The 10444-nt window shown below is 41.8% G+C and overlaps 1 long non-coding RNA gene across 2 annotated transcripts; it reads left to right on the forward strand.

Annotated features, from left to right (window-relative positions):
- Positions 1-2265: 2265 nt before the first annotated feature.
- On the forward strand, positions 2266-10198 carry LOC128351606 (uncharacterized). Of its 2 annotated transcripts, none has more exons than XR_008319905.1 (5): positions 2266-2398; positions 3885-4073; positions 4651-4833; positions 7311-7384; positions 9734-10198. It is a non-coding gene; the product is annotated as an uncharacterized LOC128351606 (long non-coding RNA). The 2 variants fall into 2 exon arrangements; XR_008319906.1 differs by lacking the exon at positions 2266-2398 and adding an exon at positions 2847-2910.
- The last annotated feature ends 246 nt before the right edge of the window (positions 10199-10444 follow it).

Here is a 10444-nt window from a genome sequence, read left to right on the forward strand (position 1 = left end):
GAATGCTTGTGTGAAACCAAGGTAGGAAGAAAACCTGGTTAGCTTCTCCCCCTATCTTGCTTCCACACAATCACTTCTACCCAGGTTCTCTTCCTACCTTGCTTCCACACAACTGGAAATTGGGTGTACACACAACTCCCAACCCAGCTAGAACAGATTTTGATTGTGTAAATGATCTTACTGTTTAAATATTACTAGTATGAACCACTGCCCCATGTGATTATGAGGCTCTAGTACAATGCTCCTTGAGGAACAGGACATGTATACTTTCCTTCTGTATTGCATAGTGTGTGGTGTGTCAGCTGTATCATAGTGTGTCAGGCCTACTAGTAGCCTGCTCTTACATGTTTACTCAGAAGTAAGCAATACTTTGCTCAATGGAACTCATATGCAAGTGTCTTCTTACCCATGTTGGAGTGGGCCCAGAGACAAGATTTTAAAATGCCCCCCCCCCTCACTAGAGCTCAGCTTATGAAGTAAAGAAATCTTAAGAACATTATCCTAAATTAATTTTTAAAAGGTTTTGTAAATTGTGGGCGATGCAAGTCATTCAATGATACTAGAGAACGACATGCTGTTCTGGTAGGTCCAGGTCTTAACACTCACATCAATTTCGGAGGATGAATACAACTGAAGGAAGCCCAGGCGGGTGCGCGGCTGGGGGAGTCAGTCATGTGACTTGCCTCTGGGGGGGCCCTCAAGGCAGTGGGCCCCCAGACAACTGTCTCCCCTTGCCCTATTATAGTTACGCCCTAGGGCCATCCAGAGTCTCCCATTTAGATCTGTCCATAAATCATACATGCCCCACCCACCACATTCCCAAAGTCAGTTTCAGATTGAAATAGCATAGTAGATTGCAGAACCCTTTGTGACACAAAGCATCTGAAAGGCAGGTAAGTAAATGACTTCAGTCTGAAGAAACAACTCTAAATTCCATGGTCAGGCCTTCACATACAATTCTCATAAAATTCCTTCCTCTTTCTGACACTGGGTTAATCTGGCATTCAGTTACTAGTAGATTTTGGAAGCATTTCAAGAAGCATAATGAACAAGTATCATACATGTCTTATGGCATTGTGCATAATATTGTGCTTGATAAAAACAGTCTCCAAAATAATATTAGATTTGCACCTTTAATGATCTATTGTTTAATTAACAGATAGCAATATACTTCTCTAGGGGAGCGCTAAATCCTTATACATGTTTAGAAAAATGAGAAAGAGCAAAAGATCAGCATGAAGGTGTTATGAGGACAGGGATATCCTCCTTCTAATCCACAGTGATTAGTGGCATATCTGCACTGATGCTACTTTGCATAAGAATATCCTTTTGCCCTTGATTTTATCTCAGGCTAAACTTAATGGGCCAGGAGCTTACATCCAAGATGAATTTGGCTTACAAAGTCAACTGAAATAAGAGTGTGAACTTTCAAATAGCACCCCCCTAACACCCCCCCCCCCCATTATCAAGACTTTTCTAAGCACACACACATACACAAAGATAGTCAAGACTTTCTGGAGTCAGAAAGCCTTGACTATGGTCTAGGAGCAACCTCCACTCCTTCTGTAGCCACACTGTATAAAGGATGCTTTCACTTAAGGAGGTCATTCACACAATCCAAAACTTTGTGGGTTGTCTGGGAGCAAGGTATGGGAACTGTGTGTGCTCCCAATCTTTGGTTCTGTGGAAGCCTGGTAGGAGGAAAACCTGGGTAGCTTTCCCTGCTACCTTGCTTCCACACAATCACTTCTACCTCCTATCAGGCTTTCACTTCTACCTCCTATCAGGATTCCACAGAACCACAGCTTCTAAACACAGGGAGAACAGTTTTTATGACCTCAAGGTCAAATGATTGGGACATTTAAAGACAAGTGTTGTTTTGATCATAAATACCGGATGACATTCTTACCAACAAAGCACTTGCATTAGCAAAATTGTGCAAGCGAAAGATCTCATAGTGGAGATAAAAAACCCAGGAATTTCCACACTTGCACAAATGTTCCATTTAAAACAAATGACACATGCCACAGTTGCACACTGTTGTGCAAGCATGTTTGTGGTAGTGCAACACTAGTCTAGAATGCAAGCTCCAGACTCAGCATAAGTAGCTGGTGAACAGTAACTCTATTAGGATGTGAGCCCCTATTTTCATATTTACATATCAATGTAATGTTGCCTTTCTTCATGATTCTGACAAATATGTCAGACTGAGATCTCAGTTTCTTATAGAAGTGCATGAAAACTATACATAAAAGCCGAGCATTCTTTTGATTGTGGCCAAGAGATGGGATGCAGGGAGTGGGGCTGGGTGGTCATCCAAGATCCTTCTGCCCCTTGCTCAGCAACAAACTACTTGTGGCATTAACAGTGGCCATGAGGTCCTTCAGTTTTCTCTGCAGTAAGCAGCAGCTGCATCACTTCTACTGTAAACTTCAGTAAAGGGAGGGTATAAACCTGCCATGTTCCCAATCAAGATGGGGCTCCAACAGCTGCTACTTTTAGTGGGGGAAACAATCATTGGTACCAGTGGAGTGCTTTCCCATGGTTAATAACAGAAGTTGGGAACTTGATTTTGCCTGAGATGATGGTGGCATTAAAGACCTCTACCTCCACTGCAGTCCTGATCTGCACAGGGTGTGGCTGCTACTTTCCAAATAAAACATGTCAGGATGAAGCCTATTACAATAGGCCCAGTCCACACAGAGGCCTATTGCACAGGCGCCCAGCCACTAACATGGCTGCTGCCCTGCTGGGAGAAGGCCGAAAACCAGCTGAAGACCGCCCGAACGGGTGTACAGCCGGCCGAACTGGCACTTGGGGGGGGGGCATGTAGAAGGCCGATGGGGGGAGGGGGGAGCCCTGGAGGCCCCCCACCTGCTGCTTCCAGGAATTCTGTGGAGGGCTGCAGAGGTTAGGGGAAAAAAAGACTTTAAATGTTCGTGAACCCCCTCAAACTGAACCAAACTCAAGGGGGTTTGCCAGGGTGCGGGAATGAACTGGCCCAGTAGGGTTTGAATGCAGTTCATACTCGAACCGAACTGGGCCAGCCGGTTCCATTCACATCCCTAGTGCAGCTCATACAGACCCATAAAACTTCAGTCAGACTTACCTCCACTGCAGCTTGTGTAGGGCAGTAAGATGCTGTGCCTGTGTCCAACCAACAGGAGGTCATGGTCATTTGTGATTTACTCAGAACCTATCTAAAGAGATGTCCAATCAGTTAAGCTTCCCCATCACGGCATTTTCATGCCTGAAATGCTTGAAAGTTTCACATTGTGCAGCTGTCGAAGGCACAGAACCTATATCAGGAAAGATATCCTATCAGGGGGACAGTTTAAAGATTTAACTTGTTCATGCCCCCACATTGGTTCAACATATACATGCAATTTTAATGAAACTTTGTACAGAGATGGGGAGTTGGGTGCCATCAGCACATGGATGACATCCTACTAGAATCTTCTCATTTGAACTTGGCCCTGCAGCCTCTGTTCTTACTCAGTGTATGAGTAAGGAGGCCCAGGTCATGGCTGGCAACTGTATTCAGAAGAGATGATTGAAAACCGCATACAGACAAAACTGATATAATACAAATTGTCATTTTCTATGGAGCAATGGAGATACTTGCCACTGGTGAGGTAAGACCTTCCTGGTTCATAGTTCTGGCATGCTGCTAAACCATTACTGCATCTTCTAGGCAGTGCCAAGTGATGGGATCACTTTCCATCAATTCTTCTTCCAAAAAATTCCAGTTTACAAAAACAAAATGCTAGAGCTTCAGAAATCTAAGCCTAGAATATTGTGTTTTATTCAGGTATACTAAATTAACAGTGCAGAGTCCCACTTTCCCCTATTTCTCCACTTTCTCCTATTTTTTCTTTCCTTAGACTAGGAGAAACCCTGCTGCATGCCTGCATTAGAACTTTGTTGGTGTACTGCATATGTAATCAACCTCTCTGAAAGAACTCTGTGCAATAAACCTGCTATTGACACCTATGTTGAGCCTGCATCAAGATACAAAGACCACACAAATAGAGATAGCTTGCATGAAAGCACTATGCAAAGACCTATACTCAGTAAGATGTTTTTGGAATAAGTGTACACAGTACAACCTTTTGAATAAGACTGCAGAACAACTCTAAAGTAGATTCTGTTGTGCATTCCACAGCAGGGAAAAAGATGTGTGGAATACAATGCCTTTTCTGTTTTAGAGTTTACATAAGGACCCTATGTTTATATGAACATATGACAAACATACTATTCTAGTGTGTTGTAAGACTTGGAAAGTCAAATAAAGAGGCCCTGCTTTGCCTTCATGATAGAAATGATATTGTCCATAACCCCTTTTAGCTACCAGCTTATTTCAAACAACTATAGTACCAGAGGTACTTCTTATTCTCAGGACCTTCTTGTCATACAGCTAGACTTCTGTGTCATGCATCATGTGTCTTGGCTAGGCTCCTAAACGCATTTAATCAACGGGAGGTCACATTGAATTCCAGGTACTCTGCCATCCCAGTTTTGTAATTTATTTATTTTTAAGAGAGTTGCATCTGCAGGTCCATTGGAAATATAGATGCTCCCATATTTAAGATAACTGATAACTTGGAATCCAACCTTTTAAATATTTCCTTCTTTCTATTTTTTCTTTAGACTTGTCTTTATTTCTTTCATGATTGCATGAGTTAAGCCAGCAGGACTGACTGCTACAATTAGTTGGCTTGGAGAAGTTCACTTTTCCTTGGTGCCTAAATAATAATCTTCTACTGTCACACATCTTCTAACATCATGACTGATCTGCACCTCCTTGGAACCATCAAGACAAAAAAATGCATGGTATATGCTTTGAAAATATATTATCTATTCATTTGACTACAAGTAACTACACAAATACAGTTGTGTAATTGCAGTTCAATCATTTTCAGGGTGGAAACAGCACTGTACAGGTAAAGGTAAAGTGTGCCGTCAAGTTGATTTTGACTCCTGGCGCCCACAGAGCCCTGTGGTTTTCTTTGGTAGGATACAGGAGGGGTTCACCATTGCCTCCTCCCGCACATTATGAGATGATGGACTTTCAGCCTCTTCCTATATTGCTGCTGCCTGCAAGGATTTAATTTTATTTATTTATTTAACATATTTTTATATCTCTCAAAACTTGCATCTTGGGACAGTTTACAACAAAAAATTTGAATTTGATTTGAACCAGCAACCTTGTGCTTGTTAACATAAGCATTTCCCCGCTGCGCTACTTAAGGTGGACACAAACAGCACTGTGCTGAACATTAATCATTTAACGTTTTGGTGTGAAAGCAGAAGACTTTTGGAGATTCTGAATTGTTCTCCAAGCCCCTTCAAAGATCACCTTGTTCAAATTTGTTCACACTTATTTGCTTCCAATTGGAAGCTGCAATTGCTTTTCAACTCCATCTTCTTTTTGCTGGGAACAGAATCCCAAACAATCAGGGATAATGTACTGTAGATTTGGCTATGGAATGACATAACAGAGGTTATTCAGAGTGAAAGTGAAAGCATTGCCTAGGTTTGAATGGGCTCTGAGAATTAAGCTAACACGTTGAGAATTAAGCCAATGGGCATTGGGTATTAAGCCAAGCTAGGGACAGTTTTGTCTCTTTTTCTGCAGCATTCTAAATATAAATATATAAATATAAGTGAAAGAGGACCAAAATGTTCACAAAAAGCACCCCACATTTCAGTCCAGTCTACATGGAAATAATATACATACATTCATAGGTGAAGTTAAATGAAGTGGAGCGGAGAGCTGGTCTTGTGGTAGCAAGCATGACTTGTCCCCATAGCTAAGCAGGGTCTGCCCTGATTGCATATGAATGGGAGACTTGATGTGTGAGCACTGCAAGATATTCCCCTCAGGGGATGGAGCCGCTCTGGGAAGACCAGAAGGTTTCAAGTTCCCTCTCTGGCTTCTCCAAGACAGGGCTAAGAGAGATCCTGCCTGCAACCTTGGAAAAGCCACTGCCAGTCTGTGAAGACAATACTGAGGTAGGTAGACCAATGGTCTGACTCAGTATATGGCAGTTCCCTATGTTCCTATTAAGTTCTCTTAGGCTGACTTGTGAGACCATTTTGAAAAATGCCAGAATTGTTTGGGTGACAGTGCCCATTGCTTAGGCTCACTGGCCAGTACATGGTCATTACTTTTTATTTTTGTGAAGTGGGGGAGAAGATCCAAGACTGCCCAACATGTTGATTGATAAACTGAATACAAGGCATTCCACTTCACAAGATAAAAGTCCATAGAATTGAGAGGTGGCTAATGGAACTAGTAGTCTTTCCCCAGAGCTGCTACTAGTTACATGAGCCACTGCTCCTTCTCATTTACTGCTGGCAGGAAGTTAGTTTGGAAGAACCTTGCTGCCCCTGCTCACCCTGGAGACCATAAGTAAAGGGTAGGGAGGAAGAACAAGCGAGGTGCAAGTGAACCTCTCCAAACAGAAAAGAATTTTGGATCATCTCTTCCTTTAAGTGAACCTGCTCAAGATCCAAATTATTTTCCAAGACCAAACTCAGAGAATTTCATCAACATCACTTGTGCTAAGCAAAGTGTGTGTGTGTGTGTGTGTGTGTGTGTGTGTGTGCGCGCACACACACACACTGGGGTGAGGGAGATTGTTTCCAGTGATATGAGTTATGTTCCTTGGCAATTATTCACAATTCCTTTGTGAAATGCTGCAGAATTATTTGCAAGGGGACAGGAGTCAGGGAAGTGGGGAACATATTCCTATTGTAAGACAACTGCTGGGCTGATTCTGCCTTTTACTGGAATGTGTATCCAAGCACAAGGAAACATTGGTCTGGTTGCCTAGGCAATGGGGACATGCTCCATCTCTTATCTCCCACTCACCCCAGTAGACTGGGAAAACAATTTTTGTGCTCAGGCATGAAGAAAAATCGTTGCAGAAAGAGTGAAAATAGGACATATATTTTTCCACTAACTAATTTGTGCTCCCTGAATTTACACCTTTTACATATTATACTGAACCTCACAGAATTTCAGAACAACTCAGGAATTAACATTACGGGAAACATATATTTACATGAAATTTAAGCATGAATGTGTCACCTAATTCTGTACTCAGCAATATGTCATGCACATATTAATTTAATTCCATAATTTTCTGACACTGACTAAATTATCTTTTTGTGTTCACCACTGTGATGGCCAATTTAAAGTGCTTTATAAAATAATAATAATAATAATAATAATAATAATAATAATAATAATAATAAAACAACAACTGAATGTGATGTTCATGTTTGTCTTTTTAATTCTGCAGAGATTCTTCACATTTTTGTTTCTATACAAGTATCTCCTACCAGATCGTTAAGACTTCCATATTAATGATGAAAGGTACTTCTGCTTAAATATTATTGAAGATAATATTTGAAATCTGCTCAGATTTGAAAAAGGCAAAGAATGCTATACATATATCTATTCCCTTCCGTGTGTGTATGGGCCACTTTACACATTACATTTGTTAAGCTGTATATTTCAATGGACACCTAAAATATCAAGTGTTAATGTGAGAAACAGGTGTTTGAAAATATGTACACTATACAAATACACATGGCTACCACTCCTGTGATAATGTGTTAAGTGTACACTTAACTTAATTTATTTATTTACTTGTTTTATTTATATGCTGCTTTTTTTAAAGTTCACAAGGAAGTTTACATAACAGAGAAATGAAATAAATGTTTCCCTATCTCAGAGCCAGGTATGACTCCATTGGGTAGCAAGCGATTTCCCCCAAAATATTTCCCACTCCCCCTTCCACTAGATTGGAATTTTACAGCAAAATGTCAGGCAATACAGTTGTGGTATATTATGGTCCTATAGCTTGAATTAATTATTTTTAAAGGCCTCTTTTGTTTAAAGAAGCCTTATTAATTCACTCATCTATCCATGCACAGCTGTGTGATCCCAGTTTTCAGTTATGTGGAAGCATGTTAGGAGGAAAACCTGGGCAGAAGTGATGGTGTGGAAGCAAGGTAGGAGGAAAAACTACCCAGGTTTTCCTCCTACCTTGCTTCAATACAAACACTTCTACCCAGGTTTTCTTCCTACTTTGCTTCAATACAAACACTTCTACCCAGGTTTTCTTCCTACTTTGCTTTCACACAACCAAAAATTGGGAGCACACACAGCTCCCAAACCTGGGTGGAACACAGGTGTTTTTTGGGTTGTGTGAATGGTCTCACTGCCTTTCAGTAAAGAGTTTTTAGCATGTTTTGCTACAAATTAAAAACCCATATCATGCAGAATAAGCAGACTAAAATGAGCAATAAAGCAGATGTTAAAATTTCTTCAGATATTAAAAGCCTGGGAACATAAAAAGGTACCTGGTGCAAAACAAAAAGAAATGCATTAATTAATTTCCCAAGGAAAAAGAATTCCAGAGATGTGGCACCACTGTTGAGAAGTTTCTCTCTCTCACTATCACCTGTCTCACCTTAGACTGAAGGCACCCAGAGGAGGGCCTCCAATGATTAACTCAGTGCAAGAACAAATTAATGCAAGATATAAGATTCTTTTGTGAAGGTCTTTAAAGACAAACTGCACAGGCAAGGTATGTGGCTAGCACCAAGTCCCAGTTAGTAACCCAGCAGCTATATTTTGGGGGGGGGGGGGAGAATTTGCAAACAGACTTCAAAGGAACCTCTGCACAATGCATTGCAGTAGTCTAACCGACATATGAAGCCACAAAATACGATGATCCAACGGCAGCTTTATATAAAAAGGAATTCATTTATAAAAACCCAGAGCACCAACAGGATTGGTGGATCCAGCGATAATGGATGGAGTGCCTCACTGTTGACATATCTCGCTCTGATGCAGTGGTATCATTAGGGGATGGCCCATTAGGCAAAGGCCTCCAATAAATTTTTATAGCCTCAAACTTCAACAGCCACCTCTTTCCTTCCTGACCTCTTCCAGAAAGGAAGTGCAGCAGTAGAGGAACCTGCACGTAGCAAGGGAGAGAGTTCTTAGCCTCACCTCACTCTCTGCTGCATCCACCTCCATAGGTGCTGTATTATAATACTAGAAACTGTTATAAAACATATGGAGCCAATTCTCACAACTGGAGAATGGGCTCAGATGCGGCAAGGCAAAGAAGGTGCAAAAAGCTTACCTCCTATGCAGACAATCCCATCCAGGTTGCTGGGAAGCCAGATCAGTCACCCATATGATTAATGACTTCTGCTGGTAGCAGGGAGGGAGCAGGGAGGTTTGGGGGTCAGGAGGCCCCCAAATACTGTGCAATTGCACAGTGCATTAGGGGAGCCTCCCAACCCCAGTTGGGAGGCTACCTGTGTGTAGATACTGTACAAAGCCTCATGGCTTCACACACGAGCATTTAGCTCACTTTGGGAACACCCTTGCGCTCCAAACCCAGGCTGAGTGGTGTGCTCCCTAAGCAGGCTTGTTGCCATGATGCCATCGAGAGCAGCGTGGCTCTCAGTGGTACACATGTGCACCAAACACTGGGCTGGTTTTTGGTGCACATGTGAATAGCTTCATATGTAATTATTCTTGGGGGTGTATGATTGAGTTGAATTATAAAAAGGGGGGCGGTGGGCCTGAGCCTTGAATCTGATGACCTCAGCTATGGCAGTTGGTAACTGTTGGGAAGGGAGTTTCTTAACTGGAGGGGTGCCTAAATACAGCCCCTCTCTGCTTGCCTTTTAACTAAACCAGAAATGCTTCTCCAAGAAGTCAGCTTATGGGGCTTCTCTTTCTTTGGACACACACTCAAAGACTGTGTGAAAGACTTGACTTTGGAAAGCATCCTGTGTTTGAAGGAGAAGAAAGATGGCCAGCTGCATGCCTTTCCCTGTCTAGAGTCTGCTGTCACCAGCTGATCGGTTAGAAGTCACCTGCAGCAAATACATCTTGTTGCACTTCTGCTGTACGTATTTCATTTTTAAGTGGCCCTTCTTCTCTCCCTTGGCAGACTGCCGTCAAGGCAGGGCCAAACGCAGCCTTCTTGCAAAGGATGGAAAGAAGTGCTGAGCAACTTCCAAGTTGAAATCTTGAAAATTAAGGAGAAGTATCCATAATGCTGAATTCATGCAGAGATCTGTTTAGAGAGCCTGCTCATCCCAAGGCTTTTGAGCAGCTAGAATGCTTTAGCTGTCTTCCACGCAGTGCAGAATTTTTCTTCATGCATCGTAGAATTGTTTGTGGAACTCACAGACATGATAAATATTCAGTTGCCAAATTCCGAACTCAAGTATTAAAATCTTGTAATTGAAAAATGGTGGTGACATTTATTATTATTAATCATCTGCATCAGCATCACCTTCAAATAATATACGATAATATAATCTGAGTCCCCCAAGTATGCAGAAACCACTGCCTAGTTTTCAAGTGAATTTATTTCAAAATGAAAAGCATGGGATCACTTGA

Source organism: Hemicordylus capensis, chromosome 3, assembly GCF_027244095.1.
Source record: "Hemicordylus capensis ecotype Gifberg chromosome 3, rHemCap1.1.pri, whole genome shotgun sequence".
Taxonomy (NCBI): Eukaryota; Metazoa; Chordata; class Lepidosauria; order Squamata; family Cordylidae; genus Hemicordylus; species Hemicordylus capensis.